Source organism: Oryctolagus cuniculus, chromosome 8 (genome assembly GCF_051225735.1).
Source record: "Oryctolagus cuniculus isolate XC-2025 breed Fujian yellow rabbit chromosome 8, ASM5122573v1, whole genome shotgun sequence".
Classification (NCBI taxonomy): Eukaryota; Metazoa; Chordata; class Mammalia; order Lagomorpha; family Leporidae; genus Oryctolagus; species Oryctolagus cuniculus.
Window position 1 is genome coordinate 110,767,868 of NC_142874.1, and position 25,504 is coordinate 110,793,371.

Genomic DNA, 25,504 nt, shown 5'->3' on the forward strand with positions numbered 1-25,504 from the left:
GATTGAACAACTTGCCTTCTCTTTCTGTTTGCAGTCTGGGATCCCTCAGGGCTTCTTCCTTTCTAAGCCCTTTCTCAATAACCCCACAAGGATGGTATATTAATTACTATGTCCTTGTGTTACAGATACAGAAATTGAAGCTTTAAAAGACAAGGAGCATCATCCAAATAATAAATGACACATTTATAGTCTGAACCAGGCCTACCTGACTTCTGTGCTCTTAATTGTTATGCTATAAACATTGATCAAAAGGATGTGGGAAGTCGTAGATCAGATGGCATAGCAGTAGTGCCTCTGGCAACAGTAGCAAACCTGTCCATGCCACGGAGCAGATACACTGCAGTGGTCTCCTCTATCACTCGTAAATCCTCCAAAGACATGTGGTACAGAACATAGGAAGAATGTCTTGTCAATTATCAGGACAGATCCTTCATAGTACTCATGTCTGGTATTCTCTAAAGTGAACTCCTACTATTTCTTCAAGTGTTTAGGTTTCAAAGTCTGTAAGGCCCAGTGTTTAAGCACCAATTTGGGTTTTTATCACACTCTCACAGCAGAACTACATGTACTTTTGTGTTTTTAGGGGAAATTTAAAAGCAGCTTTAATTCAGAGTATCCAGAGATTAAGGCAAGTTTGCTAAGCTTGTCATTGTTTTATGCTTATTTTTATACTTTTATTTGTAATACACACATAGAAACAGTACATATTTCTGGGGTAGGGTATGATATTTCAATATGTATATACAGTGTGTAATGATCAAATCAGTGTAATCAATATATGTATATGTAATATATATCAATTCAGGAATCTGTCATTTCTTTGTGTATCCTCCTTAAAGTAATGTTTGGGTGATTTGCCTATTTTTAAAGTAAGATCATTTGATTTTCCTGCTGTTGAGTTCTTCGAGATCATTATATATTCTAGGTATTAATCCCTTGTTATTTGAGTAGTTTCCAAATATTCTCTTCCATTAAATTGACTTGCTCTTCACTCTGTTGATTGTTTCACTTGTTATGCAGAAGCATTTTAGTTTAATGTAATCCTGTAAGTCAATTTTTGCTTTTGTTTCCTGTGCCTTTGGAATAATATCAAAAAATCTTTGCCCAGGTTAGTATCTTAAAGTATTCGTCTGATATTTTTCTTCTACCAGTTTCAGAGTTTGGACTCTTACGTTAAAGTCTGATCCATTCTGAATTGATTTGTATATATTTCTTGATGTGATGTATTTTGGGTATTAATGTGTGTATGTTGAGCCACCCTGTGTGCTTGGGATAGATCTCAATTGATCATAGTGTAAAATCGTTTTTAAGATTTATTTATTTATTTGAGATGGACTGACAGAGAGAGGGAGGGAGGGAGAAAGAGAGACACACAGAGACAGAGAGAGATCTTCCATCTGCTATTTCGCTCCCCAAATGGGCACAATAGCCTGGACTAGGTGAAGCTGAAGCCAGGAACCACCCAGTTTTTCCACGTAAGTGACAGGAACTGAAGTTCTTGGGCTATCATCTGCTGTTTCCCAGGTGCATTAGCCAAGAACTGCATCAGAACTGGGGCAGTTGGAACTCAAACTGTCACTAAATCGGAGTTGCAGGCATCCCAAGCAATGGTTAACCTGCTGTACCGCAATGCCTGCCCCATGTATAATCTTTTTTATGAGCTATTAGATTGGATTTGCTGACATTTTGTTGAGAATTTTTTCCTCTATGCTCATCCAGGATATTGGGCTGTAGTTTACTTTTCCACCGTGTGCTTGTCTGGTGTTAGTATTAGGGTAACGCTAGTTGAAAGTTTGGCAGGGTTTCCACCCTTTCAATAATTAGTAATAGTTTAAGAATTGGCATTAGTTCTTCAAATGTTTAGGAAAATTCAGTAATGAAGCGATCCACCCTGGGTTTTTCTTCCTTGGGAAACTTTTGTATTACTGATTTAATCCCATTACATATTATCAGACTGTCTGGGTTTTCTATTTCCTCACGGTTGTGGTTCAGTTTTGATTATATGTGTGCATAAATCGATTAATTTCTTTTGAATTTTCCAATTTGTTGCATATAGTTTTTAATATTAATCCCTAGTGGTCCTTTTAATGTGGTATCAGTTGCATATTTCCTTTTTATCTGGTTTTATTATTTGAGTTTCTCTCTCTCTGTCTGGAATTGTATCTAATCTTTATCTAAAGCTTTTCTTAGATAAAACAATTTTAGTTTTTCCCCCGCTGAGTATGATGTAGGATATCAGATATAACTAGTTTCTAAACAAAACAAAACCCTTTTTGTTTCTCTGAAACCCTGATCTTTGATTTTCCATTTTCCTTTCTTTTACTCTGGTCTCCGTTGTTTATTTCCTTATTTATTTCTTATTATGGATGTGGTTTTTGTCTTGCTTTTCCAGTTTCCTCAGTTACATCATTATGTTGTAAAAATTTTTAAACATTTTTGATGTAGGCACGTATCACTATAAGCTTTCCTCTTAGTATTTCTTTTTCTGTGTTCCATAGGTTGTTGTAGTATGTTGTGTTCTCATTTATGTTTCAAGAGAGTTTTTAATTTCCCTTTTGACTTCTTTCTTTTTCCATTTGTCATTCAAAAAGTGTTTAATTTCCATGTATTAGTACAGTTGCCAAAATTCCTCTTTTCATTGATTTGTAATTTTATTCCTTTGTGGTTGGAAAATATGCACTGGTGTTCTACTTTATTGATATTTTTTAGTCTTGTTTAATGGCTTGACATATTATCTGTTGGATAATATTCCATGTGATGATGATAAGTATGTATATTCTCGGGCCAGTGCTGTGGCATAGCAGATAAGGCTGCCGCCTACCATGCCGGCATCCCATATGAGTGTCAGTTCGAGTCCCATAAGCTCCATTTCCAATCCAACTCTCTGATATGGCCTGGAAAAGCAGTGAAAAATGGCCAGGGTCCTTGGGCCCCAGCACCTACGTGGGAGCCCTGGTGGAAGCACCAGAAGAAGCTCCTGGCTCCTTGGTATGGATCACCTCAGCTCCAGCCATTGCAGATCTTTGGGAGTGAACCAGCAGATGGAAGACCTCTCTCTCTCTCTCCCTCTCTCTCTCTCTCTCTCCCTCTCTCTCCCTCTCTCTCCCTCTCTCTCCCTCTCTCTCCCTCTCCCTGCCTCTGCCTCTCTGTGATTGTGGCTTTCAAATAAATAAATAAAATTTTTAAAAAGAGTGTATATTCTGCATCTATTATGTGAAAAGATCTGTGAACGTCAGTTTGGTTCTTTTGGTCTATAGTATAGTTTAACTCTGATGTCTCTTTGGTGTCTTTTGTCTGGATGATCTGTCCATTGATGAAAGTAAGATGTTGAAGTTCCTCACTATGGTTGTGTTAGAATCTATCTCTCAGAGACAATAATGTTTGTTTTATATAATTGACTGCTTCAGCACTAGGAGCACACATAATTGCAATCGTTTGCTCCGCTTGTTGAATTGATCTTTTTATCGTTGTATAGTGGCCCCTTTGTCTATTTTTCAGTTTTTGACATAAATTCCATTTTATATGATACAAATATAGCTACTCTTGCTTATTTTTGGTTTCTATTTACATGGTGTATCTTCTTGCATTTTGACTTATTTAGTCTATATGTGTTTGTAATGGTGAAGTGAATTTTTTGTTGGCAGAATATAGTTGGGTCTTTGTTTACCCATTCAGCCAGTTGTTATCTTTTAATCAGGGAATTTTCATCTGCTTATGGTCAAGGTTGTTATTGAAAAGTAATGACATACTTCTGTTATCTTGTTTATGTTTCTCTGACCATTTTATAATGTGTTATTAATCTTTGTGGTTTTGTTTTTTTCTGGTATTGGTAAGGTTTGATGCTCATTCTATTTGTGCATCTGCTGTACTAGTGAGTTTTATACTTTCATGTGTTTTCACAACAGAAATACTACCCTTTCTAGTGTAGAACTCCCTTAAGCATGACTTGTAAAGCCAGTCTGGCGGTGATGAATTCCCGCAGTTTTTACCTTGTCTTTCAAGGACTATTTTTCAAGGATAGTTGTGCCTGGTGTAATATTCCTGGTTGGCAATTTTTCATCTCTTTCATGGCTTTGAAAATCATAGCAAATTCTCTCTCTCTCTCTCTCTCTCTTTCTTTCTCTCTCTCTATAAGGTCTCCATTGAGATGTCAGCTGTTACCCTAATGCGTATTTCCTTATATATGACTTGAGATTTTTGTCTTCTTTTTAGTTAAGAATTCTCTTTTGATCATTTCACTATAATACCTTGGAGATCGTTTTGGTCAGACATATTAGGGGTCATTTGAGCTTCCTAGATCCAAATGTACAAATTCCCAAGATTTGAAAAGTTTTCAGAAACTACAAGGGTATTTCAAAGAGTTCATTGAAAATGGAGTAAAAGAAATTATGGTGAAAAAATTTCTAAATCCATGCATGTTTTTCACATAATATACATTTCTCATGAGCTTTTGGAAGATTTACTGCATATTATTGAATAGATTTTCTGTCTTTTACATTCTTTTCACCTTCTGGAGTATTCTTGCTAATGTTTAATTGCCTAATGATATCCCAGAAGACTTGTAGGCTTTCTTCATTCTTTTTCTTTTCTTCTGTTTCTGACTGAGTTATTTCAAAAGACCTATCTTCAAACTCAGAAATTTTTTCATCTGCTTGAAACCATTTTTCTATTTAGGCTCTTCCTTGTATTTTTAACTTTGTTTATTGAGTTGGCAGAGCCAAATTTAGTTCTTTTTTATGATTTCTATCTCTCTGCTGAATAGTATATTCATATTATGAGTTGCCTTCCTGATATTATTGAATTTTCTATATTCTCTTGTGTCTCATTAAGTTTCCTTAAAATCATTATTTTGAATTATTTTTCAGATAATTCATTGATTTCCTTCCCTTTGGAGTCTGTTGTTTGAGGGTTATCAACCCTTGGAGATTCAAACTAATAAACTTTTTTTTTTTAATTCCTATGTTGTTAAAATGTTTTTCAAAATGGAATTGAAAAATAAGTTTGTTTTGGTGAAAAAGACTTGTGAAATTCATGCTTATTTGTTTAGGCATCCAGGAGATCTAACAATTTGATTGGGTGGCTTTTGGAGTAAGACTTTCTGCTGGCGGTATGTCCTAGGATGTCAGTAGGATAGATGTGTTGCTTTTGATTCCAAGCGAGTAGTGTCAGTGTAGGTTCTTCAGTTTAATGAACATTGGTTATATCTGTGGATTTCTCAGTGTTGTAGACTGCAGGGGTTGTTGATTGAACCACCAGCAGGGATGCAGCTTTTTTAGGTGGGGTACTTTGCCTAAGAGCTCTGGTCATGGTATGCGCAGATGTGGGTGAACAACACCCATCAGTTTCTGTGGGTCATATACAGTAAGGCCATTCTAGAGGACTCATGGAGGTGAGGCACAGCTCCTGCTCCAGCAAAGGACACGGAGGCCAGGCCACTGCATGGGCTTCGGTAGGTGTGACACGGTGGATCTGGTAGCGGGATAGGACATCTCTCAGTGTCTGAGGGATACATGGATTTCTGGATGCACCAGTGAGTCCAAATGGTGTACTTGTCAATGTTTATGTGTTGCCCTGAGGACCTTTTTTTCTTATAAGATTTATTTTATTTATTTGAATGTCAGAGTTACAGAAAGGCAGAGTCAGAGAGAGAGGATAGAGACAGGTCTTCCAACTGCTGGTTCACTCCCAAGAAGGCTGCAATGGCCAGAACCATGCCAATCTAAAGCCAGAAGCAGACACTTCTTCCCATTCTCCCACATGGGTGCAGGGGCCCGAGTACTTGGGCCATCTTCTACTGCTTTCCCAGGCCATGACAGAGAACTGGATGGGAAATGCAGCCGGAGCTCAAACTGGCACCCATATGGGATGCTGGCACTGCAGGCGGTGGCTTTACCCGCCACGCCACAGTGCCAGCCCTGCCCTGAATATCTTAATGGGGTATCTGAGGCCCACCTGCTAGTGGCAGGCTTCCTGGCTGCTTCTTAGAGCCTAGTTTGAGTGGGTGAGGCCTCTCTTCTCCTTCTCAGGGCCTTAGTAGGCCAAGCTACTCAGGGCAGATTGTCAGGTGTTTGCTGAGGGTTTGGCACCTTGTCTGTTTCCTGGGCCTCTAAAGATGTGCAAATTTATTTGTAATACACACTATTTCAAGTTAGTTTCATCAAAGTTCACCAGATAAAAAAAAATGATTTTTAAAAAAGAATATAACTTGGGGCTGGTGCTGTGATGTACTGAGTTAAAGCCCTGGCCTGCAGCCCCAGCATCCCATGTGGTCACTGGTTCGAGTCCCAGCTGCTCCACTTCTGATACAACTCTCTAGTATTGCCTGGGAAAGCAGTAGAAGATGGCCCAAGTGCTTGGACCCCTGCCCCTGTGTGGGAGACCTAGAAGAGGCTCCTGGCTCCTGGCTTCAGATTGACTCAGCTCCAGCTGTTGCAGCCATTTGGGGAGTGAACCAGTGGATGGAAGACCTCTCTCTCTCTCTCTCTCTCCCTCTCTCTCTGGCTCTACCTCTCTCTGTAACTCTGTCTTTCAAATAAATACAATAAATACAAAAAAAAAAACTTAAAAAATACAGACTCTGCAAAATATTGAATGGATACTAGTATGAAAAGCAAAATACAGATATTTTTCATTATGAAGCATATTGAAGAATGAGAATGCATAAATTATTCTGTCTTTTCTAACAAGGAATGCTTCTCACTAAAGAGTCAATAGGATTTACCTTTCATCTTTATTCATTACATTATATTAAAATTTGGAAAGACGTTCCCACATGTATTCTGAAAAGATAATCTCTGTTCAGGGACATCATTGCTCTCATATAAAGCCCTGAGATTTGGTTTGTAAAGTGAACCTTCTATAATGATATATATTAACACTTAAGATTTTAACAGCATACATCTTTATTAAATTTTAGTTTAAATTTTATGAAAGTTATATTTTAAAGAATAATATTTTGTATACAATTTAAAGTATGTAGTAACATTAGGAGGAAAGATAAACATTTTATGATTCAGCAGTCCAGGAAGATCTCATTATAGATGGCATATAAATAAGGAGATGTGAAGAGATGTAGACATATAGATATAGCAAAATACAGTTGTGTGTATTTATCAAGTATTGAAACCATACAATTTTCATATCTTGCCTTTTCTCTTTAACATCATATCATGAACACTTTTCCAATGCCACACTCAGTAGAGTTCACAAACATAATCCCGAAGACTGTGTATTAATCGCATGTATCTCTATATTGCCTCTGTGATTTCTCTCGGTGTTTTCCGGATATCAGTCCTCTACTGAAGAGCATTTGTGTTAGTAAATCTGCCTGTGCTTTTCAAGTCATAGATCTGTCTGGGGTTTGCAAGATAACATTTCACATGAGTGAAAAGTATTTTGTACAGAAGAAAAAAAAAGTGATTTGGCAAAAAAGCATTTGGAAAACACATGTACCCTATTTTATTAAACCATGCACTTTCTGTTCTTCTTTAGCTACCAAAATTGCTAATGTTCCATTTCGGAATTTCAAAGTTGATATTACTATATGCATGACTTATTGTTCTTAAAGTTAAAATATTTTCTCATGGAATTCTTAACCAAAGTGAGTTTTGTGAGAAAAGACATTCTCACCCACCTGAGAGAATTTGCATTTTTATCAGTTTCTGTCAACTTTAAACAAGGGGAAATAGCCAGATTCTTTGTTTCTAGGAATGAAAACAAATTAAAATAGAACTTTTTATATTAAACTTTCCCACTTTTCAAGGGACAAAAATTAAGCATAGAATGGGTGAAATCAGATTAGAAACTGAGTGCTATTTAATTTCAAAACTCTCCAGATGCTGTTAGCTGTTAAAGAAGATTCATTTGGGGAGAGCTGGGAACGTGGGGTCCAGAAAGACAGCATGAGTGCAACACCATGAAGTTAACTGCTCCACAACAGAATAACTGCATTTAGAGAGCAAGGACAGAAGCCTTAGGAAGCTGGGGATTTGACACATTCTGTCCAAGAATCCTGTAAAACAGCTGCTGTCAGAGGCCCCCAGCTGCCCACCCACGTTCTCAGCTCAGGCTCCCCTTGTCCTTCCTTCTCGTCTCCCCTTTCATCTATTTTTTGTTTGTTTTGGTGACTAAACAAACTACAAGTCTACCAAGATAAAGTGTAAAAAACACCAGAAAAATTGAAACCAGACAAGCCAGACATATTTTAATTTAATCCCCTGTAAAACCATGTAGCTCTGGTCATTACTGAGGCGAATTATAAAAAGTGAACTTGAAAGTCCAGAGCATTGTAATCATAGTGGATATTCTAAAATATTAGTTTGCCTAATAATGACTTAGAGGAATATTTTCAGATTCACGTGCCCAGACTCCACTCACTTTCATTCTGATCTAAAAGGTTGAGGAATGCCTAGCAATTTGCATATTAAACCAATCCCCAGATAATTCCTATGTGCATGGTTATAAGTCCTTAACTTCAGAAAGAGTAGCTAGACTGCAGGCATCAGGAGTGTGGAGTGAAAGGAAGTTTTCTCATAAGAGCTGATATGCCTCAGTTTTCTCATAGAATAAATGGGAAAATCAATGTCACAATAATATTAGAAGCAACATAAAAGGGAAATGGGAAATGTTCAATGAAAAATGGAATTAAAAGGTAAGTTTATTTTGATACAAAAACAGTCTGAAATCTGGGCATAGTTTTTTGATAATGTACAATTTTCATGAACTTTTCGAAGATTCCTCATCTTAGATTTCGAATGTATGTGAGCCCATTAAACTTATACTTTAAATTCCATTTTCCATGAACTTTTTGAAGTCCTCTTATATTCATTCTGACTATGTTCTGCCAGACTCATGTGACTGGGAAAGATAAATCATTTTCTGGGGTAAACAGTTGATGTGGAAAACCATAAATTGCTCTTTTAAAAAAAAAAAAAAGGCCTGATATTTCTACACAACCTGAAGGTTACATCCCTGCACCTTTATAATTTGACCCATAGAAAGACTCAGCACTCCATAATTCAATAGCCAGCTACACAGCTACAGAGCCACAGTATGAATAAAAGATCTAAAGTACAGGCTGTGGTGAAGGAAAGTGGGAAAAGAAAACTGTAGCTTGAGGGTACGTGGATAGGCAAAAGAGAAGAATTTATCTCTCTCAAGGGTTAGAAAAGCAAAAAAAACACAGACTCTTGGTTGTTTACCCCAAGCAATCCTTGAAAGTTTAAATGGTGAACTGGCTACCTATTTTCTGCAACCTGAATGGTTTTCAGATGCTAAGAGAAGCAGCAGTCCTCGCAAGTCCTGTACGACTGTTAAGTTATGGTCATTCCTTTTTTTCCCCAGAAATCTTTTAACCTTTTATTTAAGGTATTCAAACTTCATGTGTGTCATAAACACAAATTTGGGAACATAGTAATTCTTCCCATCTGCACTGCCACCCTTCTTCCTCTCTCTCCTATTTCTATTCTTATTTTTTACTAAGATCTATCTTCCATTAACTGTATACATATAAGATTAACCCTACACTAAAGAGTTCAACAAATAGTATGGGAAAAAAAAATGTTCCTCAACAGTAAAGTCAAGGGCTGTTCAAAGTCATCGAATCTCAAAGTGTCAATTTCACTTCTATAGATTACCTCTTAGGTATTCTATTATTTACCACATATCAGGGAGATAATATGGTATTTGTCTTCTGGGGACTGGCTTATTTCACTAAGTATAAGGTTTTCTAGTTGCATCCATTTTGTTTCAACTGATAGGTTCCTTTCCATTCTTACTGCTATGTACTATTCCCTGGTGTACATATCCCATAATTTCTTTATCCAGTATTCAGTTGACGGCACCTGGATTGATTCCATATCTTAGCTATTGCAAATAAAGCTGCAACGATTATGGGGGTGCAGATAACTCTTTCATTTACTGATTTCATTTTATTGGGTAAATTCCCAGGAGTGGGACGGCTGGATCATATGGTAGGTATATATTCAGGTTTCTGATATATCTCAAACTGTCTTCCACAATGACTGTACCAGTTTTCATTGCCATCAACATTGGACTAGGGTATCTTTTCCCCCACATCCTCGGAGCATTTGTTGTTTGTTGATTTCTGTATGAGGGCCATTCGAACTTGGGTAAAGTAAAACTTCTTCGTGGTTTTGATTTGCATTTCCCTGATGGCTAGTGATCTTGAGCATTTTTTCATGTGTCTGTTAGCCATTCGTATTTCCTCTTATGAAAAATGCCTGTTCAGGGGCCTGCACCATGGCTCAATTGGTTAATCCTCTGCCTGAGGTACCAGCATCCCATATGGGCTCCAGGTTCTAGTCCTGGTTGCTCCTTTTCCAGTCCAGTTCTTTGTTGTAGCCTGGGAAGGCAGTGGAGAATGGCCCAAGTGCTTGGGCACCTGCACCCGCATGGGAGACCAGGAAGAAGCACCTGGCTCCTGGCTTCGCATCTGCACAGCATGCCGGCCGTGGCAGCCACTTGGGGGTGAACCAATGGAAGGAAGACCTTTCTGTCTCTCTCTCTCACTGCCTAATTCTACCTGTCAAATATAAATAATAAAAAAAAGAAAAATGCCTGTTCAAATCCTTTGCCCATTTCTTAATGGATTGTTTTGTTTTTGCTGAGTTTATTTAGCTCTTTATAGATTCTGGATGTTACTCCTTTATCAGTTGCCTAGTTTGCAAATAATCTCTCCCATTCTGTTGGTTACCTCTTCACTTTGCTGAGTGTTTCTTTTGCAGAAGGAAGCTTCTCAATTTTATGTCAATTTTGGCTTTGATTGCTTGTGGTTCTGGGGTCTTTTCCAAGAAGTCTTTATCTACACTGTCATGTAGGGTTTTGCCAATGTTTTCTAATAATTTTATGGTATTGGATCATAGATTTAGGTCCTTGATCCATTTTGAGTGGATTTTTGTGTAAAGTGTAAGGCAGGGATCTTGCTTCATATTTCTGCATGTGAAGATCCAGTTTCCCCAGCACCATTTGTTGAAGAGATTGTCCTTGCTTCAGGGATTGATTTTAGCTCCTTTGTCAAAGATAAGTGGGTTGAAGATGCATGGATTCATTTTTGATATTTCTATTCTGTTCCACTGGTCTATCCATCTGTTTTTGTGCCAGAAGCAGGCTGTCTTGATTATAAATGCCCTGTAGTATGTCTTGAAATCTGATATTGTGATGTCTCCAACTTTATTTTGTTGTTTAAGATTGCTTTAGCTCTTCAGGTCTTCTGTGTCTCCATGGTTATTGTTATGTTTAGGTTTTCTGTGTCTTCATGGCTCAATTTTGGTAGGTTGTATGTGTCCAGTGATCAATCCATTTCTTCTAGGTTTCCTGATTTATTGGTCTACAGCTCTTTGTAGTAATTCCTGATTATTATTTCAGCATAATTTTTTCTACATCTGAGAAGAATGTCCTTGGTATTTTTATTGGTATCAGATTGAATCTGTAAATTGCTTTCAGTAGTATGGACATTTTGATGATGCTGGTTCTTCCAATCCATGAACATAGAAGATTTTTCCATTTTTGTGTGCTTTTGTCTATTTCTTTCTTTAATATTTTATAATTTTCATCATAGAGATCTTTGATATCCTTGGTTAAATTTATTCCAAGGTATATAATTTTTTTGCTATTGGTTTTTGTGTGTTAACTTTATATCCTGCCACATTACCAAATTCTCTTATGAGTTCCCGTAGTCTCTTGAGTATTTTGGTTCCCCAGTTATATAATCATATCATCTACAAATAGAGATTATTTGACTTCCTCCTTTCCAATTAGTATCCCTTTGATTTATTTTTCTTGCCTAATGGCTCTAGCTAAAACTTCCAGGACTACATTGAATAGCATTGGTGAGAGTGGGCATCATTGTCTGGTTCCAGATCTCACTGGGCATACTTCCAACTTGTCCCCATTCAATAGAATGCTGGCCATGGGTTTGTCATAAATTGTCTTGGTTGTGCTGAGGAATGTTCCTTCTATACTCAGTTTGCTTAACATTTTCATCATGAAAGGATGTTGTATTTTATCAAATGTTTTCTCTTCATATATTGAGATAATCATGTGGGTTTTGTTCTTCAGTTTGTTAATATGATATATCACATTGATTGATTTGCAAATGTTGAACCATCCGTGCATACCAGGGATAAATCCCACTTGATCCAGATGAATGATCTTTTTGATGTGTTGTTGGATTTGATTGGCTAGTATTTTGTTGAGGCTTTTTGAGTCTATGTTCACCAGAAAAATTGGTCTATAATTCTCTTTCTTTGTTGTATCTTTTTCAGGTTTAGGAATTAAGGTGATTCTGGCTACATAGAAGGAGTTTGAAGGATTCTGTCCCTTTGAATTGTTTTGAACAAGTTGAGAAGAATTGGGAGTTAATTCTTCTTTAAATGTCTGGTAGAATTCCATAGTGAAACCATCCTTTCCTGGGCTTTCCTTTGTGGGAGAAACTTTATTATTGATTTGTTTTCTGTCTTGGTTATTGTTATGTTTAGGTTTTCTGTGTCTTCATGGCTCAATTTTGGTAGGTTGTATGTGTCCAGTGATCAATCCATTTCTTCTAGGTTTCCTGATTTATTGGTCTACAGCTCTTTGTAGTAATTCCTGATTATTATTTTTATTTCTATGGTATCTGTGGTTATATTTCCTTTTTCATCTCTAATTTAATTCATTTAAGTATTCTTTTTTTCTTTTTTGGTTAGTTCAGCCAATGGTGTATCAATTTTTTTTATTTTTTTATTTTTTGAAAAACAGCTCTTCTTTTCGCTGATGTTTTGTATTTTTTAACTTCAATTTGTTTATTTCTTCTCTAGTTTTAATTATTTATTTTCTCCTACTGATTTGGGGTTTGGTAAGCTATTGTTTTTCTAGATCCTTGAGATGTATTGATAGCTCATTTATTTGGTGCCTTTCTAATTTCTTTTAATAGGCACAAATTGCTATAAGTTTCCTGTTAACACCAATTTGCTGTATCCCATAAGTTTTGTTATGTTGTATTGTCGTATTCATTCATTTCCAGAAATTTTTTTATTTCTCTTGATTTCTTGTATGACCCACTGTTCATTCAGGAACACGTTTTTCAGTCTCCACGTGTTTGTGTATATTCTGGAGATTCCTGAGTTGTTGATTTCTAACTTCATTCCATTGTGGTCAAAAAAGATGCATGGTATGATTTTGATTTTTTTAGAATTTGCTGAGACTTGCTTTAAGGCCTAGCATGTGGTCTATCCTAGAGAAAGTTCCATGCACTGGTGAGAAGAGTGGATATTCTGCAACTGTACGATGAAAAGTTCTGTAGAATTCTATTAGGTTCATTTGGTGTACTGTGTCGATTAACTCTGTTGTTTCCTTGCTGATTTTCTGTCCAGTTGATTTGTCCATTGCTGATCATTCTTAATGTTACTTTTTTATGTAATTTTTAGACATATAGTAGTGTCACAGAGTTGATAATCATTGTGTGAGTATTTTCCAGACTTCTTTCATCCCCACACTACTATCATGATTTTAACCACATCTGTATAACATCTGTCCTAGGTTTATAGATATTTTATGTAAATGCAGTCATTATTTCCTTTTTCAATTTTGTTGTAGATGAAATTTATATCCTTATTGTTAGCTGAAAATCAGCACCAGTTACATAACTAAAAAGACAGTGTAACGCAAATGCTTGGTAACAAAAACCTAGAATTTAATGCCCCTGGATGCTTTGTAAACTCTGACTGTAAGGCCATCTGTTTATTTGATGAAAATGGAAATTAGCATGTGCTGATACCACTTTAACACAGCTCTCATCCCCCAACTGGTACTTTTTGTTAGTGTAATAGGAAAATTGAAGCCAATCAGTGAAGGGCTAATATTTGTACTGTGGGGTATGACATCGAGTCCAATTTTTGTGGTAATTTAAATAACTGGGATCAGCCTACACTTTAGAAAATGCAGTCAGCTCACTCTCTACTAGCACAGGCAGATGGAATTTCTTTGAAGCTTGGTTTCTTACCTAATTTGAGCAATAGGTGTAAACTCACTTGTGAAACTACATTGTATACAGGCATTTGAAACAATGGAATTAAGGGAAAATATCTTGTATGTGGAAAATACTTACATGGATGCGAATTCACTAAGTACTGCTTGTGAGACAAGTTGTCAACTAGAAATCTACCAGGTTTCTGAGGCCAGCGTTGTGTATTAGTGGTTTAAATCATAACCTACAATGCCGGCATTCTATTGGTGGTTTACTGGCTGCTCCACTTCCTATCTATCTCTATGCTAATGCACCTGGGAGAGGAGAGCAGCAGAAGGTGGTCCAAGTGCTTGGACCCCTGCACCCATATGGGAGACTTGGATTAAACTCCATACTCCTGGCTTTGGCCTGGGAAGTGAACGATTGGATAGAAGGTATCTCTGTATGTCTCTCCTTCTCTCTATAACTCTACCTTTCAAATTAAAAAAAAAAAAAAAAGTGTCAGGTTTCATTGTGGTTTTTAACTTTTTGTGATGGTTCTGAAAAGCTGGTACACCTGAGTTCTAGAACAAGAGCTTCACTTTCTATTCAAATCATCTTTGCAGAATTTGGACTCACTTTCACTGAAATCCAATAGGCTTATGAATAAAAATACCCAGTTAGCCTAGAAATGTCTCAGTTTTTTGAATATCTTCCAGCTGATATTTTCTACTTACTGACGGGGACACAAAGTAGGAATTATGAGTTCAGGTTTTGATGACACGTAAGGGTGGGACTACGTTCCTGGCTTCCATTTATTTCCTAGGTTAATGACCTGGGCCTATTTACTTAACCTCTCAAAACCTCCTAATATTCTCATAGAAAATAAAAATAATAACCCCATATGATCCTTGTGTTCACACATTTGAAGTGCCACTTGAAAAACTGGTCAAATGTAGTCCCTGGCATATAGTATATATTTTTGTTGCCAGTATGGTAGGCATCCATTTATTGCCATTATAAGGATGATGATGATTATGATGATGATGATGATAATTCAGAGTGACATTTTTTATGATAAAAAAGTGATATGCATGAATCCATGGAGTGCAGACTCTAATGGCTAACCATAAACTCCTCTGTGTTTGTAATGGAGGAATTCTTCATTTCTGTTTTGAAATCTCCATGGCAATTCCCACTGAAAGAAATAAGAGACCTATAAAATTTTATGATCTGAAAGTGTGTGATTTTGTGTGTTTTATAACTCAGATTGTAAAATTTTTGCATAAAATGAATTCCTTAAAGCCATATGTTTCTTGAAATAAATTTATTGAATTCTATTTTACATATAATATAATTTACCCATTTCAAGAGTATACTTCAATGATCTTTAACAAATTTGCCAAGTCATGTAACTATTACCATAAATCAGTTTTAGAATATTTTCATCACCATAGGATCCCTTATGCCAATTCACAGATATTTCCAGTATGGACATTATGTTTTCATTTCTCTTGGGTGTATAAATAGATGTGGAATTTCTGAGTCATAACTGCATTTAACATTTGAGGCACTGCTGAACTGTTGCCAAAATGGCTGACCATTTTATATTTCCACCAGTGGTGTATGAGTGTCCCAAGTTTATGTTCTAGCCATCCGAGGGGCTGGGACATGCCACCTTTAGCTCTAGTGTGCATTTCTTTAATAGCTGTGCATGTTCAGCATCTTTTCATAACTTCACAAGTCATTCATATGTCTTGGTTATGCACATGGTCATAAAAATGTTTTATTTTTCTGATTGTATTATAATTTATGGTAATAAGTAGTTAAAAATCTCTAGAGAATCACAAATAATGTTTTGAGAGTAACTATTTAAGATTGAGATAAATATCTGTGATATCATGAAGAGTGTGTCTACATACTCAAGGAATTATTACTGTAGATATTCATCTGAAACCATGAAGTTAAACTGTTAAGTCAGGAAGAAAAATCTACATGTATAACTAGAATCTGAACTCAAGGAAGGGAGAGAATGTTTTGAATCTTGGTTACCATTTTTATCCCTAACACCTAGAAAAATGTCTGGTTCAATATAGGTACACCATAAATCTTCTTGTGTAAATGAGCACAAGGAATATACTTTGAATATATTTGTTGATATTGCTATTTCTGATATGTCAAAGGCAGAAAATCCATGTGCTTATTTTCATAGGTGAGAAATTAGGAAACTTGAAAATTGTCATCTTTCAAAAGAATGCCTCAAATTTTGAAAGAATATCATGTTTGTCAACTAAGACAAAAAGCTTGACTGTGTTAATATAAGATGTCATCATCCTGTGATTGGATTTCTAATTATGCAAAAGCCACAGCTCTATATAAGACCAGTACCTTTATTATTCTATTCCCTAAATTCTCTCATGCATATGGATGCATTATATTCCCAAACAAATTGTATTTTGATTTAAAACAAGACAATAACAACAAAGCAAACAAAACTCAAATCAAAGCAAACAAACTTACTTGATCTCCATATGCCGCCACGTGCAATGCTAGTATCCCTTATGGGTGCCAATTCAAGTCCCAGCTGTTCCACTTCCAATCCGGCTCCCTGCTAAGGTGCCTGGGAAAGCAACAGAAGATGGCTCAAGTCCTTGGGCCCCTGAACCTACATGGGAGACCGGATGGAATTCCAGGTTCTGGGATCAGTCTAACTCTGACCATTGTAGTCACTTAGGGAGATGAAAGATTCTCTCTCTCTCTCTCTCTCTCTCTCTCTCTCACTGTCTGTCTCGCTGTTTCCTTCCTATAAGCTCTGCCTGTCAAATAAATAAATCTTTTAAAAATGATTGAAAAAATGGTTCAAGCAGAAAACACTAATATAATAAACATCTATATATGTGCTGACAAAATATCCTTTCCAGCAAAAAGTATCACAGAATTTTGATGTGAGAGCCACAAGAAATACTTATTGGGGCTCTCTTAAAGCTTTTCTCCCCTCCCCCATCTCCTATAAACCTGTGAGTAAACTAGGATGATAATATCTGGTCCATATGCTGAAAATACTTTCATGCTATAATAAGAGACTATTGAAATATTCAGGGAAGGGACAGGATCTGTGTGGACTTGGATAGTTTGTGTTAGCGTATAGACCTACCTTGCTATACCAGAAACCCTTCTATATGCCCTCTAACACTGAGTTAGAGGTTCAGCAATGCAAACCTGGGCCTCTATTTACTCCTCTCCTATGTAAGGCACATAGGTTTGCTTCCTGTCATGTTGATTCTATTGAGAGAAAATAAGTTTCATGGGGAAAAAAGGCTTGCATACTTCATTGCTTGTCCCAGAAGCAGACAATCACAATTCTCCAACTCTGTGATGATTGTGGAAGGAAATGCACAACATGGCACAGGGCCCTTATTGAGGACACATTCCTACGAATGAATATATATGTGTATATACACACACATATATATGTATATATATGTACATATATATGTATACACACACACATATATGAAGCTTTGGTTGTGATTTTGTTTTTGTTAGCTAGAAACATGACTATTAGGGTTTACTTATATTTTATCTCTTATTTTAAAATACATATATGGGTTTTAAATGCAATTATATTTTTTTAATTAGGCACAAATGCATCCCTTTGGCATCAGAACCTCAGTGCTTCTCTTGGTCGTTCTGGGTTGCATAATCCGAAATGTCTCAGTAGAAGAATGATTGTTGAATGTTATTATGACGACTCCACTTCCTTTGTTTCTCCTGGAACCTCATCTGCAGAGCTTAGTGAAGGAAAAAGCATGTATGCAGACAAAATAAAATCCAAAAGTAACTGAATAAAGTCCATAATGTCTCTATTTTTGCTAAGCCAAGTTCATTAACTATTTGCCAAGATTTTGAAGACCATATGAAACAAATTACAGCCCATAACATTTCAGCTCCTGGATACAATTACAGCATGAAAGGGCAATGTGATGAAGTCTCCAGCACTTATATTTACCAGTTTGAAGACAAGAAAACTGCAAGAGGCATGCAAATCCTATGAAAGAACTTCTTTGTCAAATGGTAGGAGAGGCAGCATTCTCCAATTAAACATGAAATGAAAGCTTGTGAGCATATCTAGTAATGTAACTGTGTAGTTGTGGTATACTTAGAGATTGTATGTTGTTTATCCCACTTGTTTTTATTTCCTGGGGGAAACGTGAGGTGAGCAAGATGTGTCTCATTCCATCTCTCAAATGAAATCTAGTCACATAATCCATTGGCCAGTAGGTACTTATGTTAAGTCTAATTTTTAAATGTGTTTTCTTATTTTATCTCCATGAATAGTTTCTTTATATACACCTGAAAACAGGTCATCAGAATTGATAATAACCTTACCAATCTTATTGAGCATTTTTGCATTTCTCAGCATATGTTATATTCCAAAAAGCAGTTGGAGAAAAAAGTTAGTGTGTGGATATTACTCCATTGTGAATCCCAACCTACATCCAGAACACTTAACATTTATAAACAATCTTAAACTGTTTTGTCCATTGGCAAATATAGATGTCTGTGAGACTTCAAAGCCCTCCATCTTCTCTTACACAAATACATATTATGTACATACATGCATATGTGTGCATATATGTGTGTGATATTGTATTATATATATATGTTATAGGAACATACACATATTTATAATAGACTCTTATTTGCAAACAGTATATCATCTCTTTATCATTGTTAGCTTTTTTAAAAAAATATCTATTTATTTGACAGAACCACAGAGAGAGAGGGAGAGACAGAGAGACAGAAATCTTCCATGCACTGTTCACTGCTGAGCAGGGCTTGGGCCAGTCCAAAGCTAGGAGACAGGTACCAAGAGCTTCATCCAGGTCTCTCACATGGATTACAGGGGTCCAAACACTTTGGCCATCTTCTACTGTCTTTCCCAGGCGCAGTCGCAGGGAGTTTGGACACAGAGCAGCACCTACATATGTTTGCTATGGGGACTGGGAATGGGTGCACAGACTTGCAGCACAAGACCAGTTAATATGCCATCATAATTATAGAAGAGGAGGATGTAAACTTAGACTTGAACAGTGTCAGTGTTACTGCTAAAGAAGGTATAGATTCATAAATTATCATATCAAGATATATGTGACCCCATCCTTAGTATTTTAAAAAGCTTCCCAGGCCATTCCAACGTACAATCCAGTCTGAGAAGCACTAATCCCTATTAGATTTAGAGTCTCAGGAAGAACAAAATTTAGGTTGACTTCTAGGTTTCTTGCTTGTTCGTGTGAGCCATCATGTCATTCATTATCAGAAAACACTAAAGGAAAAACAATTTTATTGCAAGGGGAGGTTTCTGTTGTCGGTGGTCAGCTTTGCTTATGTAAAATTCAGAGTATTTATGGGATATCTAAGAATTCAGCAGAAAGGACGGGTGTGGAAGTCTATTCTTTGCACCCATTGAACAAAAGTGAGAGTTGAAATCATGGATTTATCCCAAGGATTTGCAGGGAGTCCAGGAGATCAACAACACTTGGAGGCCAGCAGAGGAAAAAGAGGGGTTGGGAGCTGCCTGGCAGGAAGCGATGGCCACAGAAGAAGGAAAGAAGGTGAAAGGAAAATACCAGTGAGGTGGCAAAGAAGCAATGAAATGCAGACTTAGCCTTGAGCGATGTTTGTCAGAGGCATCCATTGGACAAATATCCATGATTTTTTTTCCAGTTTGGGGATGTAGCTACTTTCTGTTTCAAGAATCTATTGTTTAGAAGCCAGGAACTCAGACTGTGCAAAGGAATCTCTTCCTTACAGCTGTACTACAAGTTTGGGTTTCTTATACACATAAAGGGAGAAGATACATAGCTCTATGTGTGTGTGCTTGCATGCATGTGCCCACATGATGATATATTAGAATAATTGTAGATAAAATTTCAAATATCCCTTTTACATGGTTAACTAGCACTGTAATGGGTGACCCATTGCATACGTACTGCCATATATGTCATTGTAGCAATACATATGTAACTTAAGTAGGAAAGCAAAAAGGAATTAAGCATAAGCAATATTTTCCCCCCCAATGTTTCTTCTACCATCTCTTCCATTGCAGGATTCTAGAGAGACAAGTCTGTAACCAGTGGGCACCTATGGATGGTTAGAGGTGGCCAGAGGTAAACATGTGACAACTGCACACAGAAATCCCTTCTTTTCTTGAAAGTTTTCTACTCCAAATATGTATTCTATATATATTTGGCCTTGGCTGCACATGAGAAGAAAATTTCATACATAGGCTTCAATCCAGATCAATTATATCAGAATGTATAGGATCTAATCATTAATATTTTGAAAAAATTTCCAGATGATTCTAATATGCAACTGAGGTTGAGAATCAACTTTTTCTATGTCAGTTGGTTCAATCAGACAATGTTTCCACAAATCTGCATTAACCAAAAGCATGTTTCTGTTTGTCTGCTAACATTTTGTCACCTAGGACTCTAACAGCAATATTACTAGTTTTACAGGGAAGCTCACCAAATGCAGACTGGGGGACACGTTAGTCAGCTTAGGCTTCCAAAACAAGATGCAGTAGGCTGTGTAGCTTAGCCACCAGTGGTTGCTTTCTTACAGTTCTGGTGATTGAAAGTCAGAGATCAGAGTGCCAGTATGGTTGGCTTCTGGTGAGGGCTCTCTTCTGGCTGCCTTCTTGCTGGGTCTTGGCATGGCTGCTCCTCAGTGAGGAGAGAAACAATGCTCTCTAGTGTCTCCTTTTATTAAGGGCACCAATCCCTTGAGACCAGGGCCCCACCTCATGATCTCATCTGTCTCTAATTAACTCCCACAGGCCCTGTCTCCAAAAACCATCACAGTAGAAGTGAGGCTTCGATGTAAAGATGAGAGGAGGGGCACAGCTCAGTCCCTAGCCTGGGTCATCATGCAGTTCTCTACCACTGCTGCCTTACACCAGGAGGATTGTACTGGGGCAAGCACCCATTCAGTCTAGCCCAGGACTTTGCCTGGAGGGGACAGTCTTTTGATTTTGTGTGTAACTCAGTGCTAACACTTACATGACTGTAAGCCCAGGTCATTTAACCAGATCCAAGTTTCACAACCAAAAAGTGCTCAGTTTTGATGGATGCTTTAAAAATTAGTTTGAATAGAACCTGAACACTTTTTCATAGCTGTTTAGTTTAGTTTGTAGCTATGTAGAACCTTTGGATTTGCTTTTCTTTGCCATAGTGAAGCTCAGTAGACAGAGCCAAGTGTTGCTTATGTGGCGATTGTACACAAGTGTTGCTTACGTGGCGATTGGTAGTGCTGCTATGGGTTTGCAATCTACTGTGTGTTCTCCCTAGAACCCGTAATACAACATTTTGTGTCATTCTGACTGAGTTTTACATCTTATCATGGCACTTGCTGCAGATAAATCCACAATATCATTCATTACTTCCTATAAGGGTGCACTGGGAATGTATTCCATTCAGTTAAATCAAAGGATTATATTGTGTTCTGTGCATAGTATCCTAGGTGAAAAATTCCCATATCTAATTTTGAGGCTTAAATGTTACCAGGTTCTCTCTGTATAATATTAAATTTGTAATTATGGTGGCATTTGGATTTATCATTGTATATAAGTGTGTTTATTAGGGAAGGAAAACTGAGATTAGAGGATGAGCAAGGAGGAAGTCATGTCAGACTCCCCGCTCCCTGCCCAGATTAATGAGAGACCCTAGTGTACCTAGATAATAAAAGGGCAGGTAATTTTCCAGAAAATGCAAAGAACATACTGAACATCACACACCTAGCAGAGACTTAGCATTAAAGTATACATAAAGTGCTATGAAGTAGAGGAGATGAGGCATGGTATGGGAAAGTGTAGTTTGTTGTGCGTTAGAAACATAAGCCCAAAGGAGACAGAGGGTCTACGATATTCCTGTTTGACCTCACATGTAACATGAGGCAATGCATGCCATGCCACAGGCATTCAGGAACTGCAAGGGCACTTTGACAAGTCCATGAAGAGGTGGTTGTTCAACCCGGCACCTAAGATGCCCACATCTGCCATTGGAGTTCCTGGGCTCCATTTCCAATTTTGGCTCTGGGCACCAGCTTCCTGCCAATGTAGACTCTGGGATGCAGTGATGATGGCTCAAGTAATTGGTTTCCTGCCACCCATGTGGAAGATCTGGTTGAAGATCAGGCTCTTACCCTGACCCAGTCCCAGCTATTGTAGGCATTTGGGGAGTGAATCAGCTGATGGGACATCTTCCTGTGTATGTGTATCAGTCCCTATCTGTTTCTCTCCTTCTCAAATTAAAAAAACAAATTATAGACAAATGGAGTAAATAGAGGAGTTCATTTTGGTATAAAAATTCATTTCCATGAACTTTCTGAAGATTCTTCATATTTGAGAGGATAATCAAAAGATCCATGAGAAAATAAAATTATGCCAATCATAGGAAACAGGATTTAGAGTTAAAGCTCAAGTACAAGATCAAGTGAAAACAAATTGATCAATTTATCAATCAAAACAAGTTGATCAATTAAGGGACAGCAGCTACAGAGCTCTTCTTGGTCTGCTAGCTCTTTCACTCGGGATCTTTGGGCCGGCCCAGCTCTGCCTCTTTTCTATCACTAGATAGAATGAGCATGATTATTTCATCTTAATTTCTGAACAGATTCTGCCAACAGATGAATGAAACAGACTCATGTCTGTCGAATGACTTTACACTGGCAAATGATTTTGAACTCCTGCTAACCGGGCACGACCCTACAGCTCCTCATGTCTGAGTGATTCGCCAAGAGGAATCTTTATCTGTGCAGTTTCCTGTTTGAAGTGCTTCACAGGGTGCTAATGACAGAACCTGCTCTTCAGGTTGCGGTGCAGGGCTGAGGTGTATGGAAGTTGAGGTGTATGGTGGTGTTAACCAATGAGGGATTTGATCCTCCATGTTCCAGAGACTCGCCACAACATAGTCACTTCAGTGTGTTTTGTGGAAGGTTGAGATACACTCCTTTGAGGCAAGGATGGCGCTACTTCTAGTACTGTGGTAACTAACACATGACGTTGGTGTGCAATTAACTAGGGGCACACATTACAGTAAACATTTATTATGCACAGTAATGGGTTCTCAATAAGAGCAGGCAGGCTGGAGAGGTAGGTGCTGAAGGAGGTTGTTTTGTAGAGTGGATACACAGCAAGATTTTTCAGAGAAAACTGTATTTTTCCCATGACAGTAGGTAACCTACTGACAGGGCCAGAGTGGCCAGCAGCCCCTTAAAGGGAGTGAGAATTGGCAAAACATGTTGAAGTTTTTCCAGAGCTGTTTTTTTTTTTTCATTCAATGGGAAAAGACAAACCCAAAAACGAGCACAGTTAAAAAAAAAAAAAGTTTCTATTTCTATAAGCAAAGTTTAGTAAAACCCAAAAAAGTCATACATTTTTAAGTTTTAGCCTTTAAGAAAATATTTAATAACCTTTGTTAAAGGGGAAAATGCAAATATATTTGGTCATTTGTTCATCATTTTTATGTCATTAACTAAGTTCACATATACTGTAATGCTAGAAAGCTAACGCAAACTGTCACTTCAGGGAAGGAATAAAACGGCCACCCCGCTCTGCCTCTCTTATCTTGATTCATAGCTCAGATATTTCTATTCTTAGAACCCAGCTGCAGCTTCGGTGCTAAGAAAATTGCTGGCAGAGGAAGAATGAATCTGCAGACTTTCATCCCTCACGATTTTCGCACCTTCCCGCTAAATCTAATTTTGCAATCTCGCCATCTAGTGGTCAAACGTTCTCAATACCTCAGCTCACAAAAGGGCTCACTTCCGCTACGAGGAAAAGATGATGGAAAGTAGCAAGGAAGTTGCCTTAGAAATTGTGTATCTGGGGAGAATCAAGGAAATGAACGTCGGTGAAACTCCAAAACATGATTCTTGTTAAATACGTGTGTGTTTTCTTTTGATCGTTATTGTCTAACATATGTATTCCATTTATTCCTTAACCTTCCTTATGTTCTATTTACATAAACTTAGGAATGATATATAAAATGCTTTGTGTATTGAGATATATATTTTTTATAAAAATATACACTTCTGCATTATCTATTATACTTTTCCCACATTCTTCTCTGTTTTTACCTGTAACTTAATGAAATTGTGATTGACGCAGGCAGCAAAACAAACCTAACCCAGTTGGAGTGGAATCAAAATCTGGCAGTTGCTTCTGTATTAGGTTGTACTGCATATCCTGCCCCATGCTGTACTTTATTATCAATGATGGTACCTTCAAGTTCAGAGGCTTTCTATATAGTCAGAGAAACGTGGGTGGCCTTGAGCAGCATGAAATAGAGCTGCCTGCCGTAAAACAAACAAAGCTGGTGTCTTGCTTGTCTTACCACTGAGTCTATTTTAGGTCTGTTATTAAAAATTGAGGAAAATATTTTTAGGAATTAGTGAGCTTATTTAGTTTTTAAGATATCCTAAATATGTGATTTTTATTTCTTGCATCCAAAGTTATCTTTTCATTTCACTTTCCACCAACTTTTTTCCCCACAAACTTTTGTAGTACCCTCATACAGTCTTCAGATGTTGGCCTGAGTATATTTTTCAGAAAAAGTATCCAAACCCTGGGTTAGGCCCCTCATATTAGATAACATGTAATAATTTTCTTCATTACTAATTGCCACACTTTGTAATTACAGACTTGAATGACTATCAACTCAATAGCTCCTGCTCCCACTAGATTGTAGGCTGTGAGCAGGCTAGAAAAACACCTTTTTAAAAATCCTCTGGGACCCTACCCATTATTTTCTATAATACCCAATACAGAGTAGATGAGCAGCAAACACCTGAGGAAATCAACCCCTGAGTCTGACAAGTGCACTCTCCCAGCTCATACAGTTTTGCAAGGACTCTGCCTCTGTGCCGCCATTGTGGTAGGAGTATTCGTTGGAAGAGGAAACCCCACCTTCTCAAGGCTCACCCCTCTGGGGCTTGACAACTTCTGTGGCACGGCCGATTCTGAAACCCCTGACTTCCTCATTGCCCCTCTTCCTGCTTCATCACAGTCACAAGACACACAATCACAATCACACCTTTCACAAGACAAACGTTCCTCCAAAAAACTCTCTTCCTGTCTTCCTCCCCACCAGCAGGGAATAAAGGAACAGAGAGGACAAACCATGAGTTAGCATTTTAGTAAAATTATCTCACCCTCCTGTATCCAGCAGGGGTTAACAATAAATCATGCAGGTTATATGAAGAACTTGTCACATTTTCATTGTTTATGTTCATAACACTTTCCTTCTCTTTATAGAAAAATTGACTCTTAGAATACTAGATAAGCAATTATGCTGTGAATCAATCATCTTTGAAATTAGCTCTTCTTAAAAAAAAGTTACAGTGTATCCGGGCCGGCCTTGTAGTACAGTGGTTAAGTTGCCTCCCATGATGCCTGCATCTCATATAGGAACTGATTCCAGTTCCAGCTGCCCTGCTTCCAATCCTGCTTCCTGGGAACACAGCTGGAAAAAGTAGCAGAAGATGGTCAGAGTGCGGGGC

At 37.6% G+C, this 25,504-nt stretch overlaps 1 protein-coding gene across 16 annotated transcripts in view; it reads left to right on the forward strand.

Annotated features, from left to right (window-relative positions):
* Positions 1–25,504, forward strand: part of ARHGAP24 (Rho GTPase activating protein 24) — an 867,261-nt gene that overhangs the window by 812,612 nt on the left and 29,145 nt on the right. The window lies entirely within an intron of this gene.